At 37.9% G+C, this 23,179-nt stretch overlaps 1 protein-coding gene and 1 pseudogene across 2 annotated transcripts in view; one reads left to right on the forward strand and one right to left on the reverse strand.

Moving 5' to 3' along the window:
- The window catches only part of SIK3 (SIK family kinase 3), a 144,153-nt gene extending 127,773 nt beyond the window's left edge, over positions 1-16,380 (reverse strand). The window contains exon 1 of one of the 2 annotated variants that reach the window (XM_010830385.1): positions 15,577-16,380. The gene's annotated coding sequence lies outside the window, so the exon portion shown is untranslated. Of the gene's footprint in view, positions 1-13,319; positions 13,690-15,576 lie in introns of those variants that run through there. The other variant, XM_010830386.1, reaches the window with a different exon arrangement.
- On the forward strand, positions 6,887-10,352 carry LOC104981494 (annotated as a pseudogene).
- Positions 16,381-23,179: the final 6,799 nt, after the last annotated feature.

Here is a 23,179-nt window from a genome sequence, read left to right on the forward strand (position 1 = left end):
AACATTCAGAAAACTAAGATCATGGCATCTGGTCCCATCACTTCATGGGAAATAGATGGGGAAACAGTGGAAACAGAGGCAGACTTTATTTTTCTGGGTTCAAAAATCACTGCAGATGGTGACTGCAGCCATGAAATTAAAAGACACTTACTCCTTGGAAGGAAAGTTATGATCAACCTAGACCAACCAACCATATTCAAAAGCAAAGACATTACTTTGTCAACAAAGGTCCGTCTAGTCAAGGCTATGGTTTTTCCAGTGGTCATGTATGGATGTGAGTTGGACCATAAAGAAAGCTGCGAGCTGAAGAATTGACGCTTTTGAACTGTGGTGTTGGAGAAGACTCTTGAGAGTCCCTTGGACTGCAAGGAGATCCAACCAGTCCATCCTACAGGAGATCAGTCCTGGGTGTTCATTGGAAGGACTGATGCTGAAGCTGAAATACTTTGGCCACCTGATGTGAAGAGCTGACTCACTGGAAAAGACCCTGATGCTGGGAAGGATTGGGGGCAGGAGGAGAAGGGGACGACAGAGGATGAGATGGCTGCATGGCATCACCAACTCGACAGACATGAGTTTGGGTGAACTCCGGGAGTTGGTAATGGACAGGTAGGCCTGGCGTGCTGTGATTCATGGGGTTGCAAAGAGTCAGACACGACTGAGCAACTGAACTAAACTGAACTGAACAGTTCTAAATGTTCCATGGTTGGTTGACTCCTCAGATGTAGAGGAAACAGGGATGCAGAAAGCCAACTGTTAGTTACATGTGGATTAACCCCCACAATGTTCAAGAGTTGATTAAAGTTTTAATAAAAGAAACAAAAAAGAGTCAATTATAGTTTAAAATATCTAGCAGGTCTTTTAGGTGATTTTTTATTTTTCTATACTTCTTTGTTTGGGCTATACTAAATAGTGAAAATAAAACAGTTCATCGATGCAGAATGTCCGGGAGATACAGAAGTGACAGCTTACCTGAAGAGACAAAACATCCCTGAAGTAAGAAAATGAAACATGCATCCTTCTTGGAAACATTTCTAAGTTAGAACTGCGTGCTTGTATGCTCAGTCATGTCTAACCCTTTGGGACCGTAGCCCACCAGGCTCCTCTATCTATGGAATTTTCCAGACAAGTATACTGGAGTGGTTTGCATTTCCTACTCCAAGAGATCTTCCTGACCCAGAGATAGAACCTGCATCTCCCGCACGGCAGATTCTTTACCACCATGCCACCTGGGAAGCCCCAAAACATGGTGTGTTGGCATAAAAATAATTAATAAGTGGAAATTTTCTGGTGATAACTTGGAATTCAAGGCATAGAAGAAAAAATTTTAAGGCAAAAAGAAAATAATTTCTCAGTTTCAATGACTCCCATCTGGTTAATATTTACCCTCTCAGAAAAAAGAAGTCCTAGGAGTGTCTCTAACACAATGGGCAACCTTCTCAGACTAACTGACATTATTATTACTGTTATTTAAACATTTAACATCGTGCCAAAAACACTTTGTATGTTTTTGTTGTTTGTCGTTCACTCGCCATGTCCAACTCTTTGCAACCCCATGGACTGCAGCACGCCAGGCTTCCCTGTCCTTCACTACCTCCCGGAGTTTGCCCAAGTTCATGTCCATTGAATCAGTAATGCCATCTAACCATCTCATCCTCTGTTACCCTCTTCTCCTTCTGCCTTCAATCGTTCCCAGCATCAGAGTCTTTTCCAATGAATCAGTTCTTTGGATCAGGTGGCCAAAGTATTAGAGCTTCAGCTTCAGCATTAATCCTTCCAATGAGTATTCAGGGCTGATTTCCTTTAAGATTGACTAGTTTGATCTCCCTGGACTATCTCCAGAGTCCTCTCCAGCACCACAGTTCAAAAGCATCAATTCTTTGGCACTCTAGAACAATAAACCAACTTCTGGGCTATAGGTTTACCACTTAAGCGAATGGAATATAAAGATTTTTAAAAATATTTATTCGTTTACTTGGCTGCGTCAGGTCTTATTTCCCCGTGGCATGTGAGAGCTTAGTTCCACAACCAGGGCACCACTTGCACTGGAAGTGTGGAGTCTTGACCACTGAAATGCCAGGAAAGTCCCTAGGAGGGGGATTTAGAATGAGACTGATGATTTAATTCTAAAGTAGCTATTTTTTAAAATGCCCTGAAGGCTTATTTAAAGGAAGGGCAGAAAAGAGGGAGAGGCCCAAAGAAGACTGGAGGGCAAACTGGAACTTTGAGAAGAGGGAAGGGGCTGGGCAGTAAGAGCTAAATGGTTGAACAAAGAAGTTCTAACAGTTTAGTGGCTACCAAAAAAGAAGACTGCAGAAAACGGCACAGTGAAACAATAGTAACTGTCACAGAAAAGTTTTGAAATAAAAGAAAAATAGGGAGCAGCAGTTAGCCCAAAGAGAAATTTAAAGTTATGGTGAGAAGTTAAGCTACGAAAGACGAAATTTTCATCCCGGAGAAGAAGGATGGGACATGTGGGTAAAGAACTTGGCAATGGCCTGGACTATGAGGTTAGAAGGAAGCAGAAAGCTGAATGGATTTCAAGATGAATTTTCTTAATGGAGTACATGCTACTCTTTCCTGGAGTGCCAGCTCATAGGTAAAAATAACACAGACTCACAGAAGGACTGCGCTCTTCCCAAGAATGGCATTTGTCAAGGAGTCTGTGTACTGTTAGGCACATTCAGATGTAGCACCTAGAACACGCAAATCTTTTTAAAGCACTGGCTAGAAAGAGAGCTAAACTCAACTGGCAGAGCATAACTTTTTAAACTTCCCCAGCGGAGATTTATTAGGTTGAATATCTTGCTAACCTTACAATGAACAGCAGTGTTGTTTCCAGCGCACAAAGTTAGCAACAGTTCATATTTTAAATTGTTTCAAATTATATTAATATGCCCCCAAGGCCTAACAACATAGCCTGCAGTAGCAGGAGGTTGAGTGAACCAAGGAAACACAACAACAGTTGAAAACCACTCTAAATCCTTCATCTCTTTACATGTCCCAATTATTTGGCAAAGAAGACTAAAGGAAAATAGGAAGCAATCTCCATTATCAGGGAGCATTTTACCCTATTTCTGAAACTCTTACCTGTCACATATCCTTAGATGTCGGTACTGTGAACTATCTGTCAAAATGTAGATCTTCGAAAAGCCAGGCATTTCTAGTCTGAATGGTTCTAACTCTGGGCTGTCTGTCTTCCCTGCTGCAGCCCAGAGTTGAAGGGCCAGCTCCCTTGTGCCCATCAGGAATACTGCACCCAGTATCTTCTGAGGGGCTTTCCTAATGCCAGCTGCAAACCATCAGTGCTGGCAGGAAATGCCCTCCTGGGATTCCACCAAAATGGGAATGTTTTGTGTGATGGCTTCTGGCATATATGCTGACTTCAATGAGTTCCTTATATTAAGTAGTCATCACATTTTCAAATCAAACAGATTTTATTTCCATAATGAAGGTTTGTGTTTCATGTGCTGAACAGTGAAGTTCTGGTAACTTAAATCTCTCCCTCTGGATAGTCTAATGGGAACATTGGTAAATTGTCAAATTTCTGATATTTATTTTAAAGGCAGGAGGAGTAATGTTGATAACAATGCCATAAAAAAATTGAAAAAGGGTTTCAGCAGAATATAACTCATTATTATACAGGTTATAATTACTATTTGATATATCACATACATGTTAACATCACTGTGCGTGTGTGCGTGCCAAGTAGCTTCAGTCATGTCTGACTCTGTGCGACCCTATTAACTGCAGCCCGCCAGGCTTTTCTCTCCGTGGGATTCTCTAGGAGTGGGTTGCCATGCCCTCCTCCAGGGGATCTTCCAGATCCAAGGAGAAAAACTGTGTCTCTTACGTCTCCTGCATTGGCAGGAGGGTTCTTAACCACTAACGCCACCTGGGAAGCCCAAGATACTGGAGTGGGTTGCCATGCCCTCCTCGAGGGGAATCTGCACCCACATTAAATGTAAAAACACAACTACATGAAGCATGTTACCATTTAATAAGACTGCTCATCCTTTCCCTTAGCAAGAGCATTCATCCTAAATTCTGACTTTCTAAAACAGTCCTAAATTGACATTACATTATAAGTCTGGAATTCTGAAAAGCTGCTACAAGTAACGGCAAGGATTTTACTATTAAATAAGTTATCATAATTGTGTATTGACTAAAATACTGAGAAGTTAATAACAGTGAGGATTTTTAAAATCATTAAAAGTATCTACAGTTTAAGCAAAAACCAACCTATTTATCACACTGTCTACAAGGCCCTCTTTTGATCTTATGACAACACTGTGTTTAAGCAAATGGAGATGTCTCCTAATTCACTGCCAAAGAGACCCAAAAGAATCTCCAGACATCAGAAATAGTTTCATTTAAGATAGACATATTTGCATAAATACCTTTTTAGAAAAATAACAGACCATGGAAAACTCCATCCAAAAAATCACAAAGAATAAGATCTATGAGATGAGAAAAATGAAGGGAAAATAGAGGGGAGAGGGAATAAAATGTTAACTGATAATAACTTCACTCTAAAAATAATTATCCCTTCCTATTTAGAAGTCTGTTTGAGATCTCTGGGTCACAGATTTCTTTAGACAGCACACTGGCATTCTCTGAAACAAAGTCAAAGAAAGCTCTAATAAGTCAAATTTACTTATCTGAGTAGAAGATAGCACAAAATAAAGAGTTCTATGTAGCAAAGACATAAAAACTAACATACAGAAGCAGAATCTTTTCCTCTCTGAACAAAATCTCAGAAATTCTAATACGGGAAGACAAGGAGTGGGAGAAACGCCTACTCTGGTTAACTCAGGGTAAAAGGTTCAGAGACAGACAAAACTCGTCAGAACCCTAGGGCTCTGGAGAAATATTTAGAAATTTCTGGGACAGCAAAAAGAGCAATGGACTGAGAACTGGGATCTAGAGCTCAATTCCCAACTCCATCTCTACGAAACGTTTGGGACTTTGGGCAAATTACTTTACCTTTACAGTCCTCAAGGTCCTCACTGACTAAATGAAAGGTGTAACTGTAAGTGACTTGCAAACAGAGTTATCAAGACAAGGTCTCACCATGCCAATTTCTAATTAGATCTCTGAGAGACTTTGGTATTGCTTCTTTAAAATTTTCATTTTATTGTTTTTAATTTCAAAGTTCATTCACATAAAATAAATCAGAATCACTACACAGTTCTCAATCTTGAACACTCAAGTCATCTAGTTTTATAGTGCTAATACAGTGTAGGACCATATGATAAGCAGGAAGATGCATTTACCACATGGGAGATAACCTCAGTGAGTAAACTCGTATTACCTTTCTCACTTAAATAGCAATTTAATACATTAAATCACAGCACCACTGCCCAACTAGAAAAGTCTTGGCATTTTTGTTGCTAATATTTTCACTACTGGTAAACTCAATATCTCCTACCATTAATACCAGTAACACTGATAATCAGTAATACAATTTCCATTCCACTTATACAACAAATAATGGTAGACTAGATGAAAGGGAATGTGTCACAATTAAGTCAAATTAATTAAACCATAAATTATAGCCAAATTAGGAAGATCCAAATATAGAAACCAAAAATCCAAGTCTAAGAATCTTATCCAAATTTGAATGTTCAAAGGTCACAAAAATAGAAGCACACCAAACAAAGATTGAAAGAAAACCAGTGTTGTTAGAACAAAGTAAAGAAGGGAGACCAGACAGGAAGGCCTCACAGACCATGGTAAAGACATTGATTTGGAGAACTTTACCCTGAAAGTTACAATTAAAAAGTTTTAAGCAGTGGATAATGTAACACCTGAATGTCGCAGAGACATCTTTAACACATAAAAAAATCTAATTTCATTATCCCTCTTTCTCATTTCCTGATTTCCATAAATGGCACTATGCTTTTTCCAGTTAGGGAATGACAAAGAGGTTACATTATATCACATTCCCACCAGTAAAGCAAGAGAAGGTTCTAATTTGTCCACTTCCTCACCAAGACTTATTATTGTCCATCTTTTTAAATTAAAGCCATCCTAATGGATATGAAGTGATATTTCATTGTGGTTTTAATTCTCATTTTCCTAATGACCAGTAATACTGAGCATCTTTTTAGTGTGTTTTTTGGCTAGTTGTACACCTTTGTTCATTATTTATGTAGCAATTATTAATTATCCATAGTAACTACTAACAAACCAAACCAAAAAGAGTTCTGCTTTAGATTTAGGGGGCACTTTTTTTATTATTTACAAAAAACATCAATGGATAAAGCAAATATTAAAAACTGAGATGATAATAAGCTACCAACTTAGCAAAACAACAACAGGAAATAGAACTAAGAACTAGAGTAACAGCTACTGGGCAACCACAACAACTACTAAAGGGGATGACTAGTCCAAATTTTTGTTCCAGTTGATTCATTCATTAACTTAAGTACATATGTGAGATCCTAGCTACTACTTTTAAAAAGGAATAAAAGGACTGAGGTGTTCACAAAATCAAATATATAAAATAAGACAAATTAAAAACAAATCATACATTCTTTCCTCCTTAGTTCTCAAAGCTATAGCACCCTTGGGAAATGACCAAACATTTCCAGATCAACAGATACACAAAGAATTCATTGGTGTCAATTCCCCTAGTCTACAACCAACACTCATGGGGAAACTTCTAATGTATAAGACAGGTACAAACTGTGTTAGATTTTTCAAAGGATGGATATAGGAAGTTCTGGCCCTCACCTCCCCAAATCTCTGCTTTTTTAACGAAAAAAAGGATAAAGAAAAGTGAGGGTTTCTTTGTCCTCTGGTTCCTCCAAAGTAGGTCAGGTCTGTGCATAATTATTGGCTTTCGCATTCCTTTAGAACAGGAAGAGAAGTCAACGAACGCATGGAGATTTTTAAAACTACAGACTCAGGCTTGATGTAGAGGCAAAAGAGTCCCTCTGTTGCTCACCAAAAAAATAAAGAACAATCACTTGCTTTTAAAAAATAACAAGCCAACTTTAAGACAAGTAGGATAAGAGGCCCAATTTCTCATTCTAAGGCTACAACCAACTGAAATTGAACTTGTGGATAAATCCTCCTTGTTTCATCTTCTTCTAGTTATGTTCCCTATTGGGCAAGATTAACATGAAGAAACTTTGAAAAATAAATTCAAAATGTATTTACTGGGGGATTTTATATGCAAGAACACCTACCAAAGATCAATAAAGAACTAGCACTTGCATTACCAAATATTTCTTAGAAAAATAATCATTCTGGGGTTCTTTTAAACAATATACTCATAAAAATTCTTATTGTGAAATATGTCACACACAAACCACATTTCCTTGTGTGCTCTTCTGTTATAGGCCTTATCCCAAGGTAATGACCATCATACAATTTTATTATTCTTCTGCTTTTCTTTACAATTTTACTTTGTATGTATCATGAAACAACATGTTAGATTTGCCTGCCTTTAAATTTTATATGAAGAGCATCATCTTATCATTTTTAACTACCTTCTCTGATCCTTATAATGTATTTACAATATTCCTCTGTGAAGATGCATGCAGTGATACCTAATTAACATTATGCTAAATAGTCATCCTTTGACAAATATACCATGTTTATTTACTACTTTACAGTTGCTGGATGTTTGGGCTGCTTATGTTTTTAGCTATTACAAACGGTACTTTAAATACTCATACTTAAATGCGAAAGTTCACTAGGGTATATATAGATTTAGGAACCATTAAGTAAAGCCTAATTGTTTTCCAAAATGGTCACACCCAACAACAGTGGGACTGTTCCCACTGCTCCATATCATCACCAATAATTCTTATTTCTCATTTTTCCTAGTCTGGTAGGGGGTGGGGAACAAAGAGTTCCTCTTTGTTTTAATTTGCATTTCCTTGATTATTGAAAATGTTGAGGATCTTTTCATATGTTCATAGATCATTTATTTCTGCTTCTGTGAAATAAATTTGTTCATGACTTTCCTACTTCCTTTTTTTGAAAATATTTGAAAAGTTCTTTAATACTTCTCTCAAGTTGTGGCTTATTTTTGCACTCTTTATGGTGTCTTTTTTTCAGTAAAATTTTTATTGAACTATGTAACAGGTATACAGAAACGTCTCCACATTACAAGTATAACCCACGCACGAAAAAGCAACTTGGCCCTTTTGGCTCTCTGAGCAGCACCAAAGCTGTCAGCAAGAAGAAGCGCCTTACGAAAGCTGGCAAAACGGGAGTCAAGAAGAAAGTGGTTGATCCATTAGCTAAGAAAGATTGGTATGATGTAAAAGCAGTATGTTCAATATAATATAAACTAGAAAAACACTAGTTACAAGGAACTCAAAGAACAAAAATCGCATCTGATGGCCTCAAAGGTAGTGTTTTTGAAGTGAGCCTTACTGATCTGCAGAAGGATGAAGCTCACATTTAGCAAAGTCAAGCTGATTACTGAGGATTTTCAAGGCAAAAACTGCCTAATTTCCATACAATGGATCTTACCTAACAAAAATGTAATGCCATTACATTGCAAAATGTCATGCCATGGTCAAAATGGCAGACCATGACTGAAGCTGATGTTGATGTCAGGACTACAGATGGTTACTTGCTTCATCTGTTCTGTGCTGGTTTTACTTAAAAACACAAGAATTTGATTCAGAAGACCTCTCACACTCAGCATCAACAGGTCCACCAAATTTGGAAGATGATGGAAATCATGACCGGAGAGGTACAGAAAAATGTCCTTAAGGCTTCTCACAAGGCTGGTAAGCTCGCGTTGGCTGACAGCTTAGGCCTCAGTCCATCTCCACATGGGTCCCTCCATGGACGGCATGGGCTTCTTCATAGCATGGTGAGGGGTTGCAAGAATATGCATCCCAAGAGAGCAAGGAAAAAATGTGTGGCATTTCTAGGACTTAGCCTCAGAATTCACACAGCCACACGGTATCACTTCCGTTGTATGTTTTGTTGACTGACTTTGGTCAAAGCAGTCGGAAAGGCCTGGCTAGGTTTAGGTTTAGTGGAATGAGACAGACACTACTTCTTTTTTTTTTTTTAACTTTTAGACACTACTTCTTGACGGCAGACTATAAAGGTTCTAGAAGGGCACACTGGTCAGGAAGTGTTGTGGCAGCCATCTTTGGAAAGTATAAACCTGCTATACCTGCCTAACTCACAGTGGTTGTTTTCTTGTGCAAGCTCACACTCTTACAACTTTATCCATTAAAATGTTTTTGAGGTCTACAGAGATTTAAATTTGATTCTCCCGAGGCAAATATTGTATAATTAACGCATGCATATGGAATACAGAAAGATGGTGCTGATAAATCTATTTGCAAGGCAGCAACAGAGATGCAGACAGAAAAGACTTGTGGACACAGCGGGGGAAAGAAGAGGGTGGGGCAAATTGAGAGAATAGCCTGGAAACAAACACATTACCATATGTAAAACAGAGAGCAAGCGGGAAAAAACTTCTTGATTTTCCCAGACACAGAGACTCACAGCCAAAGGGGAGTGCTATCAACATGGTTACCAGTTAAGAGATTTTCAGGCCTCACAGACAGTACAAATTCCTGGTTGCAAATCCATGTGAGTGCAAGCTTCCGTTCAGGCGGTTTTTGGGGATACTATTCCCGCTTCTCCATTCAGATCCAAGACATTAACAAGCAAGTCTCTGTATGCAGGTCATTTTCTCTCCTACTTATCTACTGAGAAGTCACCTTTCTGGGGTGACCTTTACACAGTGCTGTCTCCAGTATGACCTCCCATTCTGCCTGGGCACTATTTTTTCCTCTTGTCCCTCCCTTTTGGTCTAATTTTCTAAGAAACCTTTGGCACAAACATCACCGCCAGTCCTCACTCTACATTGTGAAATCATGCTTTCCAGTCCTCTCAGGGATTTCCATTGTTTTTCTCACATGAGCTCCAATATTTTACATATATTTTTTCCTTTAAAATGGTCACTTCAAAATGTTCTGGCCAGAAGACAATTCTCTGCACATCTAATCTACCATATAACTGTCAAAGAAATCACTCATTGTTCATTTTAAGCTATTTCACTTATTAAAAAATGATAAATAATGTCAGGAATGCATTTCTATTTTTAAAAGACAGCTATGTAAAAATATTGTATTTACTTGGATGGAAATGCTTTGGGAAATGTCCTTAATGAATACACTTCCCATAAAGCAAATCAGAGGGGAACTCACACTTATTAGAAGTGGTAACTTATGTGCCAGATTCTTCATATCTTTTAAAGTCTTACTGAGGTTTGTGTCCCTGTACATTGTTTTTTATTTTTTCACCACTCTGCAACATGTAGGATCTTAGTTCTCTGACCAGGGACTGAACCCTCTGCATTGGAAGCATGGAATCTTAACCACTGGACCACCATGGAATTTCCCCCAGCCCCTCCCCACACCATACATATTTTAAACATGGTTTAGAACTGTACTACAACCCAAGGTAAATGAAACTGTACTTATTTCAAGGAAAAAACAAACTATTTCTAGAGCCAATGTCCTAAGGTTAAAAAAAAAAAAAATGAGGTTCTCTTTGGGAAAATAAATTAACCGAATTTAATATTCACATACATTTTTTGAAATATATTCTTAAAACTAAAAGAAGCAGCTGTTCATGAAACAAAGGAGATGTAAGCCACTGGAATAAAGCCTTAGCATGTTAGATCTCCCTACCATGCTGAAAGCAATGGCTACAAATTACCATATTCCTCCCAAAGATGACAGCCAAACGCTTATATCCCTGAGGAGAAATAGCCATTACAACCCTTAGTCGGCATTCGCAGGAGGCTTAACAGCTAATCGCTGAACAGACCATTTATTGTTCTTCATCTTGTGCAATATGACCTTTCCAGCTCAGCCTGCTAAACATCACAGTGGTCCACAAGGAGAAAATCCACATGGAAGCAAATTCCGAAATGCGATTTACCCTATAGGCAGCATGCTTCTCCAAATTCTCCGTCCCACTTTGCTCTACTCCCCTCTGGGTCATAAGAGAACTTGGCAAATGTTAGAATTTGCTATGTATAAACTCTGGAGCCCAGATTAGAAAATTCAGCAAAGTATGCATTTGGCACCAGCAAAAATGGGTTGCTTTGTGCACCGCTTCGGATTTGCTAACTTAGGATAGCTACAGTTTCAAAAATGTGTCTACAACTGTTGAAATCAAAAAGAATCACTTAAGAGGCACGTGTCACACACATCCCAACACAGGCTTGCAAGTCTTCTGAGATCATCCTATCCACACCAACAAAATACCAAGGCCATTACACAATCTGTGGTTTCTTCTCATAGTTGAAGAAATTAATAGCTTTGAATGAAAAACTCAAGATAGCTTTACTCTGAGATATTCTCTCAGCCTTGGAGCTCTGTGTATAGAATCCCACATTACCAGTTACCAGATTCCCCAGTAGAGGTCTACAAAAGGTTCTTTTCATTCACTAGCAATCTTTCTTCACAGCAAAACTTCAAAAATGTCTTTTGGAAGAGTTTTCCATTTACAAAAAGAGTCTCCCAACAAACCCCTATTGTATAGTACTTTGTGCTTACCAAGTTGACAAAATCCATCTACACTATATTTTGTCTCATTGTTCATAGTTCTCTTCATTATATTAAAACTAAAGTTAGCATTCTAATAAGGTGGAGAGTACTCAGGATATACTAAGCATATGACATACCAAGTTTAAAAGGGTTAAACTTGGAAGAGATAATTGCTCAGCCTGAATTATAAGTAATCTGATCTGGAGAGCAAAACTATATTCTAAAGTTTTAGGCAATGTAAATCTAATCCATAACACAGTAATGAATTTTCCCATCTGAGTATTAAGGGCATTCATGTAAACGAATTACAGTCTAGAAATTAATTAACTGATCATATTAGAAGAGTTAATAAGAGCCTGCTTGTCCATCTGCACATGAAAATGCTAGTCGGTAGACATTTGGTTAGAACCTAATCTGTTTTGATTTGTTTCACCATCAAATTATTTGGGCCTCTATTTGTTCACCTTCATCTTTGGACGTTCCTTCACACATGTCACATAAAAACAAACAAGTAAACTTGCACATGTGATTTTAAGGGGCTATCTTTTTAAGAAATTTTGCATTTATTCAGAGCAATAATGTACATGCATAGAGACACTGTTGTTCAAAAAAATAATATTTTTTAATCCAATTCCTTAATGCAAAAAAATCAGTGCCACTAATACCTATTCAGTGAATAGTGTAACTGCAAATAAAAAGGTCTTCATTTACCGCTATGTAGCCTGGGTTGGGAAGATCCCCTGGAGAGGATATGGCAATCCACTCCAGTATTCTTGCCTGAGAAAGCCCATGAACAGAGGAGCCTGGCAGGCTACAATCCTTGGGGTCACAAAAGAATCAGACACGACTGAGCGACTGAGCAACTGAACAGCAGCAACAACAACAAGAAACCAAAGGACTTCCTAGCATTAACCTCAATCCAGTATTTCAGACACAGGGATTAGGAAGGAAACTGTCAACCAGGTCTGGGTGTCTACAGGGCCATGGCAGCTCACTTCACTGAGTGGCGCAATCCACCATTCTGGTGGGTAAAAACAAGCATTGACCTATTTATTATATTTTGGATATACAGTGTTTCTTTTTTTTGCTTCCTCCTTTTTCCAGAGAACAAATTTTTAGTTACACTCTAAACTTCTGGCTTTTGAGGAGACATTCTCAATGTTATTAGCGATGTGGAAAGAAGAAAAGAGCCTGGTTTTGAGGCAGGAGACTGCAACTGGAATCTCAACTCTACCACTTATTTCTTATCTGTAGAACAACCACTTGAATAAAGTTGCTATTAAGGTTAAAAAGTAAATCACACAGAACAGTAACTGGTATAGAAGAGATCACTGATATGGTTGAGGTAACTATTATTGTTGTTATTAGTAACAACACCATTACTATTATTCTACTTATCCCTGATTGAGTCCTTACCCTGTATTCCAGCAATTCCAACCTTCCATCACTTTCTTTAAGTCCTCTAGCCAAACTCAAATTCCTAACTTTCAGCAAATGACTCACTTTTGTGCTTGACAGAGAAACAGACACTAAGAATTCCTTCAATCTCTTTTATATCCCTAGACATTCTCATGCACCCAAACTTGCCTTTTCTTTTTCAGTCTAGAAGAAGCAAGTCTTTCCTCTAACCTCAGGCGAGTAATAAGTGCCAATAATTGCCAATCACTATCATCCTCTCTTCCTCAATAAAAGGAATAGGAATTTCCAAACTCTACATTACAGAAATTAGTTGATGCTCCAATTTTAGGGTGAGCAACTACCAACACTCACGTGATTATGGAGAATGGCTATTGGTTTTACAGGAATCGATTACTCTCTTCTTCATCCTCAAAGTCCCTTTAGCTGACATAACGGAGATCAAGTTCTCATAAAATAACTACTGGTTCAAACTCACAGAAACAGGAAATAGAATGGTGGTTGCCAGAGGCTGAGGGGAAGGGGAAACAGGGAATTTTTTAATGGGTAAAGAGTTTCGATTTTACAAGATAAAAAAGTTTTGGAGTCTGTCTGCACAACGATATGAATATACTCAACAGTACTTAACTGTATACTGAAAAACAGGTAAAATGATGTTTTATGTTATGTGGTAATTTTACCACCACAAATTATATATATACATTGGAGAAGGAAATGGCAATCCACTCCAGTATTCTTGCCTGAAGGATTCCAAGGACAAAAGAGCCTGGCAAACTACAGAGCATGGGGTCACAAAGAGTCGGACACAAATGAGCAACTAATGCTACACTACTATATATACACATACAGACTGGTTCCAGCTCAGGGCCACCCGACCAGGACCTCTGACAACCACTGCCTTGAATTCATTTTCTGGACCCCTGTTCAAATTAGGGTGAAAGTTCATCTAGCCATTTCAGTTTGTTCAAGCAAATTCCTGGCCAACATCTAGACATAAACTTATATAACCTGTGTTTTTATGAAACATTAAAAAGATGGCATGTACGGACGCATGAGTTGGATCATCAAGACAACAGCACCTAAGAATTAATGCTTTATGAACTGTGGTGCTGGAGAAGACTCTTGAGGGTCCCTTGGACAGCAAAGAGATCAAATCAGTTAATCCTAAAGGAAATCGACTCTGAATACTCATTCAATACTGAAGGACTGATGCTAAAGCTGAAGCTCCAAAACTCTGGCCACCTGATGCGAAGAGCTGACTGACCCTGATGCTGGGAAAGACTGAAGGCAAAACGAGAAAAGGGTGGCAGAGGATGAGATGGTTATAGCATCACTGACTCAATGGACATGAATTTGAGCAAATTTTGGGCAACAGTGAAGGACAGGAAAGCCTGGAGTGCTGCAGTCCACGGGGTCACAAAGAGTCAGACAGGACTTAGCGACTGACTGAACAACAACAAAAAAGATGCCATGTTGTTGAGGTATATTTGGGGTAGGGGGTCAGGATTGGATTCACAGAGATAACAAGTACAACATCTGCATCCGTCCACCCAGCAGAAATAAGTATTAAAATAATTCTCCAAGAACACTACTCATACTCCCAGTGGAATGATCCAACGTCGACGTATAGGATGCTTGGGACAGAGGTATGGAAGAGAATAAACCTGTGGTAGAAAGCTCTCTGAGCATACCCTGCTTCAGTGAAACTCATCAAATATGACTCATGTTGTAGGAAAAAACCTGACTTGAGATGCAAATATTTATAAAAACTATGGCTTAAAAGACCATCTATTTTTAGGAGGGAAAATATGCAGTAAATCTAATAGCAACAAACTCAAATACAGGGTGAAAAGATAATAGTAAACCATTCAACCAGGATGAGAACCTGTACTTCTGAGGGCTATTTTTAAAATGTAAAGTATTTGCTCTTTACCTCAAGATGTTCAAGAACCACTATATAGAGAACAGAGAGTGTTAAACACATGCAAACACATACGAACAAAGCTAAGTTTGGCTGTAGTCACAGAACCTACTTGTAGTTTCGGTGGTACATCTCCCACTCACCTCATGAAGTAAGGGACATTCTCTCAACACAGAGCTATGCAATGGTAACACTAGAAAGGTCTTTGGAGATACATTATTCTAACACACACCCCTTGTTTCACAGATGCAGAAACTGAAGCACTGAAAAGATAAGTGAAACCTAAGTACAAAAGAAACTATGAGATCCCAGCATTCAGTAACTTTCTAATATATCAACATCAATTTATAAAAAGATATGATGGTGATACTCTTATAAAAGAACACATTCACAATAGCCACAAACCATCATAAGCCCTGGGAAAAAAATTACAAAACTGTGTGATAATTTTATGGAGAAAACTACAAACGTTAGTAAAGGTCCTAAAAGAAGATACACATTATGTCCTTAGGCCTCAGTGCCTAATTTTGAAAAGACCTCCCTTCTCCCCCTCGCCCCTAAATAAGCCACACTGCAGTCTCCCTTCCAAATACAGTAAACAAAAGAATATTCTTCTACGTTGTGGTGATAATGCCAAGGGTGCACAGGGGGAAAAACATGAGGATAAGCCAGGAAAATAAGTGATCTTACCCAAGCAGTTTAAACTTTAAATGCAAGTTTCTAGTTTATAACGCCTAGACAGCAGCACCCCTCCTTCCACACACATTATTTCTGCAAGTTCAAAGGTCCCTCAGATGATCTGTGTAGTCATGCAATTCTCTATATTTGCTTTTAAAATCAGTAAAGGTTTTTAAAATGGGAAAGTGAACTTTGGAAACAATGAGGGCAGGCCAGTAACTATTTAACATTGTAACTTCACAGCTCACCACATACTTAAAGTCTGCACAGACCTGCACTTGAGCTTTCCGCCAGGGTGCTTCTTGAAAACACCAGCAATACAAACTATCCTTCTAAGCCCCTGAAGATCAAGACTAACAAGATCAGCACTGCCCCCACCCACCCCCACCCCCAGAGCCAGGATCAAAAAGATACAGATTATAAAATCCTAATAAAAGTTACATACTAAAAGAAAGGCAACTCAAGTTATTTTCCTTTAGTAGTCTAAAGATAAAGAAGGGACTGAGTAAATTAAAATGAAAATTAAACCTGACCCTGTGGAATTAACTTTAGATTACTGTGGGTTTTCAACTAAAAATTCCATGTACAGATTTTGACATATAAAGAAAGAAGAGGCAGGACCATTAACAACTAAATCTTTAACCTAAGCAAGATAGTATCTGACAGTTTAACTCAAAAAGGTAACTAAACACACACAAAGGGCTTAAGGTTTAAACCTTACTGCAAACTGGGAAGTAAGCAATTGAAACTTCTAATAACTTCCAAGTTTCTTTAATATTTTATTACATCAGATTCAAAGATGCTGAAATTTAAATTTCAGTTTGAAGATGGGGCAAAGGTTTTTTTCACCCCTCACTCAGAAAAACAGAAAAAAATGGAAACAGTAGACGTTCTCTGAGAAGGCAGTTAAGTCTGCATTTTAATGGTGCAGTCATGTAAAGAAAAGTCTGTGGCTGGATGCTTGGCAAGCAAGACAACATAGTGTTTACTATTGACAATTCCGATCACTATAGGACTCTGGACCAGCCAAGGAACAACACATCTGCACCGACTCTACGAGTCAGAGGGGAGAACTTTCCTGAGTAAAAAACTACTACAGAGGCCAAGTGTCTAGACTTGAGAAGGAGGAAACCTGCCAAAATCAGAGAGCTTCCCTGGATCAAAGAATGAACATTTTCCCCTCTTTGAGAGAGAACTGGAGAAAATGCTATGAATGAGACCCAACAGTCAGAAAGCTAAACCAAATTTGGGTATGTCCTCTATACATGAAAGAGTAGAGCAACAAGTCTAAAACTCATTGGCCTTCAGAATACAGATTTGAATATTTCAGTGTAACAGGACAGATTATTTTACTAAAACAAATATTTAAAAGTACATTAAAAAAAAAACAAAAACATTATTTCTCTAGTTTCTTCAAGAACATAGGCAAAAGCCCAGTGAACTATATCCCTAGAATCAAATAGGAATAATCTCTTTGACAGGCTCCCAATTCTTAAGCCTTAGTTTTTCCTTAAGGCTCTCTCTGATTAGGTTGCTATTCAATCACTCCTCCCAGACCCAGATATTTCCAATCACACTGTAACAGCTTCCATGTCTGTATCTCCAGGCTTCACATTTCCAACCATTACTCCCTGGATATCACTCTCATGTTCTCCATCATAATGTAAAGTTCAGTCCATCCATAACTGATCACATTTTTTTCTTCCCCTGTCAAACCTCCTCTTCTGCTCTGAATTCCCTTGTCACCTAAAAGCATTGTTTGGATAAAGCAATAATTAATCTACTTACCAAAAGTCTCCTGCTTCACCTCCCCGAACTGTTAATCCCTCACTTCCAAAAATGACAGAAAAGTGTTTCTATCATGAAAACAGTACCACAAAATAATCACTACTATTCAACAGGTAAGTCTTCTGTGTGAAGTACTGGGCTTTATATATATTATCTCATTCAATCTAATCCTCAAATGATTAGTACTCATACTATGCGTACTACTACTACTAGAACATAGTAGGCATTACTATGCTTGTTTTACCAATGAATTATCCAAAGCCAGAGAAACAGCTAGTAAGTGGAAGACTAGGAGTTCAATATCAGATACTAACTTAATCACTATATAAAACTACCTCAGTACAGATTTTAAATTGAGGTAAGCGGAAAAACCAAGTATAATTTGATCACCCTAATAACTAATTCATCACTGGTTTACCATACAGTTTCAGTCATGAAGTACATATAATTTTATATTATTAGAGATGTACTCTCAAAACACGAATCTAATCTAAAAGACCAAATAAAAAGTTATATTTTGGTGACTGCTTATTGCTTAAGTGATAAAGTCAAATAGTAGTTCACAATGTGCCTCCAACCTGCATTTCAATTATATCATCCAATACTCTCAGCTACTTACTGCCCGCTTCTGCACCCCCCATACTTTTTGGCACTAAACAACGTACACAGAAATTCTCAATCTCCTAAGACCGGGTCTGTGATCAGTTTTTAATGCTTTAGTGCCTGACTTCTTCAGGCAAAATTAACTCCTCTCTCTCCTTGCTTCTACAGCAGGTCTGTCATTCCTAACTTACAGCACACACATCTATCTACATATCCACGCATACACATACAGCATCAAGCTACTACAGATCCCAAAATAGGGAGTCATCTTATCTTTTCACATATTTAGACACACATACAGACACTTCATTTATTTTGTACCTATAGGGAGAGGCATTTGTGTAGTAATTTTCACTATTTCTTTCTTTCTTATCCACTCCTTACCTACATACACTCCGTACACTCGTGTTTTTCAGTTATATTACATTGAGGCCAAGGTGAAATATTTCCAAATGTAAAAAGTAAATGACAGAGCAACTACCACTACAGTTAGGATCACCCATGTAGCACCTAATACATACTAACTGTACAAACTGTTTTGTTTGTATTTAAAGAAGCAGGGCTCTCCATTGTGTGTTAGGTAGCAGAAATGGACACTTCTGCGCAGGACAGGGAGGTGACAGGGTCAAGGAACTGGGATTCAATAAGTGTCACTAAAAGACCAAACGGGAACAATAGATTTTTAGATCTTTACTTCCTTTCCCTTCCCAACAGTAAAAGAAATGCTTTTCATAGGCACAAATTGATTATAAACAACAGAATATCCTATAGTAACCAAACTATGCACATTATTTCCACATTATTTTCCCTCCACAACTCCTTGCATTACTAAAAGACTTCATTATAAAATGTCTAGTTTAACTGGAAAACATTTACATTTCTTTATTACTGTTTAACAACACCACAAAGAAGACACTATGGACAAAAGAATAAATGTTGCCTTTTTTGGCAGAAACCCTGAAACCCAAAACACATGTTACTTAGCTTCTATAAGCAATTTCTTTTCTCTCTCTATCCTTCTAGTATATTCTGAGAAGCATCAGGAATGGAGACTTAAGAAAACATATATATTCTTCCAGTGCAGACCTGAAGCAATGGGGAAAAAATAAATAAACCCAAGTGATGGAGGGGATGGGAGAGAAGGGGAGTATAAGACATCAGCAGGATGCTTGGGAGGCCAGGTTGCAAAAGAAACCAAACAGTACAGAATAAGAGGGAGAAACCTTTAGTAGGAAAACATCTGAAACGCTTTTACAGGGGCTCAAACCCTTGTCCTAAAAGATGTACTGCAGAGACCAACTGCCATGAAGGACAAAGCGACCTACAGAAAGCACTCCAAACGCCAAGCGACAGCCTCTTGTTAATTATGCAGCAACATCAACAAGAGTGACTGTGAATGAATTCGGAATCCACCATCAGTCTTTCGACTACCAAAACCCAAAATGTGTGTGTGTGTTATTTTTTTAAAGAGCTTCTGTCACCTTAGCATTTAATTAAGTATAAATGGTATATTTAAATAGATATAAAAACCATTACTGCTCATATAATCTGAGCCAGGTAAAGAAACTCAGCAAACCAGAAACACTCGTAAAATTCACTAGCCTCCCCTCTCCCTTAAAGTCCAGTCTACAGTTGTTTTGACTTGTCACAGTTTAGAAGGAAAAAAGCGAAATTACAAAGTATTATTTACAAGCCTCCAGTAATTTACTGGTTTTGAAAGAGTCTTAAATGTGTGAACCTACTTGAAATCTCCAAGCCAAACCTTTGTTCTAAGGCCACTCAATTGTGTTGTAGTTAAGGAGATATGGAATTAATAAGGGAAAAAGTTACACAGAAGAAAAGAATGTTCAGTTTCTTTTCTCTGGAAAACATAACACTTTAGAGAGCATGGTGGCTACGATCATGGTTTCTGAAGCCATATTGGCTGCTCTGCTCCTTATTAGTTTTGTGACCTTAAGAAAATTTCCTGCCCTTCCTGTGCTTCCGTTTTCTCACCTGTTAAGGTAAAGACAGGAATAATATCTAACTCACAGGATAGCTGTGAGGTTTAAATGTAATACTGATTAAAGCACTTAGGACAAACAGTGGTTGGTAAAGATTCAATAAATGACCACAAATTCCTTTGCGCTTGTCTAATGAAGCCTGTCATCTTGATCATGGTTATATATACTGGAAACCTGTACTATCACTGTGAAACTACACCTCCTAAAACCCTCCTTTCACAGCGCCTCAGGAACTGTGTTCACTCACAGCCTCAAACTATGGATCTGGCTTTCAATACCCTCTGACACCCGTCCCCACAACTTCTCCAGTTACTGCCCCCAAACACTCAGTTTTAGTCCAGCTACTCTTCACTTGGCTTCATAGAGAAGACTCCTTTTTGCTTCTGCCTTTGCAGCAACTAGAGTCTTTTTAAAAGATCTACTTTCCAGGCACCTCTTACCACTACTTTCTACTTGTGCAAATATTAACCTTTTTTTTTTTTTTTTTCATTTTTGGAAAGCTCTTTAAATGACTGGCTAGAGAAAGGGTGCTGGATTCTCATTTCTGCTTCTGAAAATATTAACTGCTAATACCCTTCCAGAACACAGTTCAAATTCTTTGAGAAGACTACAGTACTTTGACCTCCAAGTGATCATTCCTAACCCTCTCAACAACCTAACTCCTGAGAATACACTGTGACTGCTCTCTACTTGTATCTGGTCAGTTCCAACTATACAAGGTAATAATCTTAAGGGCAGAGACTAGGTCTTCCCTCAAACGTCATCCACAGGATCCAGCAAAATGCTGTGCACCTTGATAAGTCTTTCATTCACTTGTTTTCAAATTGAAAATAAGGAACAAAATCTTGTTCAATAAACAGTAAATCTCCTAATTCCACAGTATAGCCTAACTCTAAGAAATTGGAAAATATTCTTTTAAATACATTTAGGATCAGAAAAATATCAATTTATATATACAACTTGCCCAAACCCAGTGGCATGAGAAGAGGCAGATTCAATGGGATGAAAATAATGGCATTTCTCTCTTCTGGATTAAAAAAAAAAAAAAAAAAAAAAAGGCTCAGAGATCTATTTCACCATTCTTAAGTTGCTAATGGAAGTGTGCAAGTCTGTGTTCTCTGATCAATACCACATTTATTCACAGCTACATCATGGATGATCATTTCACTTTAATTCATTATCAAAATGAAATCCAGGGGGTACTCTTTCTGCCCCCTTCTGATGCCTATGTCAGAAGCTTTCTCTATCTCCTTTATACTTTAATAAAACTTTATTACACACAAAAAAAAAAAAAAAAAATGAAATCCAGGATCTATCCTAATGCAAGCAATCTTATTTCTCCCTGAAGTTAACAACTTGAGGAAACAAGATTCAGAAGAACCACTGGCCACTATTACTAGATCACTTATCCTGAGACTTCTTTGCCACCAGTATTTCTTCATTTTGCCATGCACTCAACTCCCTGGCATCTAGTCTGGGAATGACATAAATCCATACAAACGAGGAGATGTGCTGAGCAAAACACTGGTGATACACTCATCTGGATCTAATGGAGCAGTCAGTTTACTAGATAAGCAAACCAGATCCAGGCAAAGAAGACCCTAACCAGCAAAGTTTCTCAAACTTACATCAATAATTCATTCAACAAACATGCAAGGCACTCAATGCATACTGACTTCAATGTACTATATGTAAGGCACTTTGCTCAGTACTACGGGATGAAAAGTACTTAAATCACAGACTCTATACTGGCTCAAATTTTTAATAAAAGGCATATGACATATACTACTAAAAAGGCAAATATGTCATGTATCAATTTATATTTCACTTTGATTCAGAAAATGTTTAAGGTAGCTTACACAAATTCACATTGGGTAAAACATAAAATGATGAAGGGAAAAAAGAGAAAATGAGATTAGAAAGACAAAATAAAGAAAAAGTAAGAAGTCTGTAATTAAAATGAGAACATTAAGACTTTTAATATTTTTTTCCAGAGTTGGGCAAATGTACAATGTAAAGAAAATAGAATACTATGAGTCTGAAGGAACAACAGACCTCATCCAGCCAGGTCAGTTAGGGAAGGCTGGCACTCAAAAGAGCATGCAGAGCCACTGCTGACTGAGAATGCTGACTACTTTTTTAAATAACAAAGCAAAATTGTACACTGTTACCCTAAAAAAACGGTTTATACCAGAGGCTTTTCTAGACAACTCCCAAACAGAACTGATCATCTCCCACATGTACCCTTTAGTACTTTATGTAACTATTCTTCCAGGTTTTTTCACTTTCTTTGTAACGCCAAAGCTTAGACCAATGTACCAAGTGCATAGTAGGTGCTTAATGAATGAATTAATTTAACAAACCAATTACTTTCACGGTTCCACTAACCTCTGCGGTCAATTAAAAGTTCTTCCCCCTTTTACAGTTTTAGAAATGCCCAGGAGACACAGAATAGATTAAAACAGTGGTACCTCATTAGCGTTCAGTGGTAGTATCCTAGGAGGGTACTATATATAATAACCCAAAGATGAGCCCAGGGGCTCAAGGGAAGGAAAGTAAAGACTGACAACAATTGGTTGAAACATATCTGGAATTATTCCTCTTACCTAGGATCCATTTTGGATGTAAAGAAAAGCAAATGTTTAAAATCTCAATTTCATCATAATGAGAGTCAGGAACTTCAATCATGACCTTATAGATAAAGAAACAAAATGGCAGAACAAAGGTATGGTTTTCATCATTTCCTCAACAAACCTGAGCCTCAGAAAAGCCCCAGCCTGGCACACAGAAGTCTCATAACCTAGGGCTTTGCTCTTCCACAACCCCAAGAGCACTAGACTTTTTCAGAAATGGTCACAGAATCATAAACTTTTATGTGTGCGGTTACAAGAAGTTTTTGCTTGATAAATACAGTAAAAAGATAAATTACTGGCCATATAAAAAGAGAAATTTAGCCATAATGCCAAAGTAGTCCAAAAAGTTGCTTTTAATGAAACTAAAAGTGGACAGCTAGAGACCTAATTTTATTACTGATCCATTTTGAACAAATCAAAGAGAATACTGACACCTATATAGACACTACTACCCTCAAGAACAAAGGGAAATGAAATCAAGGAACATTTCAAATCAGATTCCAGATTTACATATCTAACAGTTCTTAGCTTTTACTTCAAAAGATTTATGAAAAAAAAATATATTTTCACAAACATAAGGGAATCAAA

Source organism: Bison bison, unplaced genomic scaffold, assembly GCF_000754665.1.
Source record: "Bison bison bison isolate TAMUID 2011002044 unplaced genomic scaffold, Bison_UMD1.0 scf7180017864518, whole genome shotgun sequence".
NCBI lineage: Eukaryota > Metazoa > Chordata > Mammalia > Artiodactyla > Bovidae > Bison > Bison bison.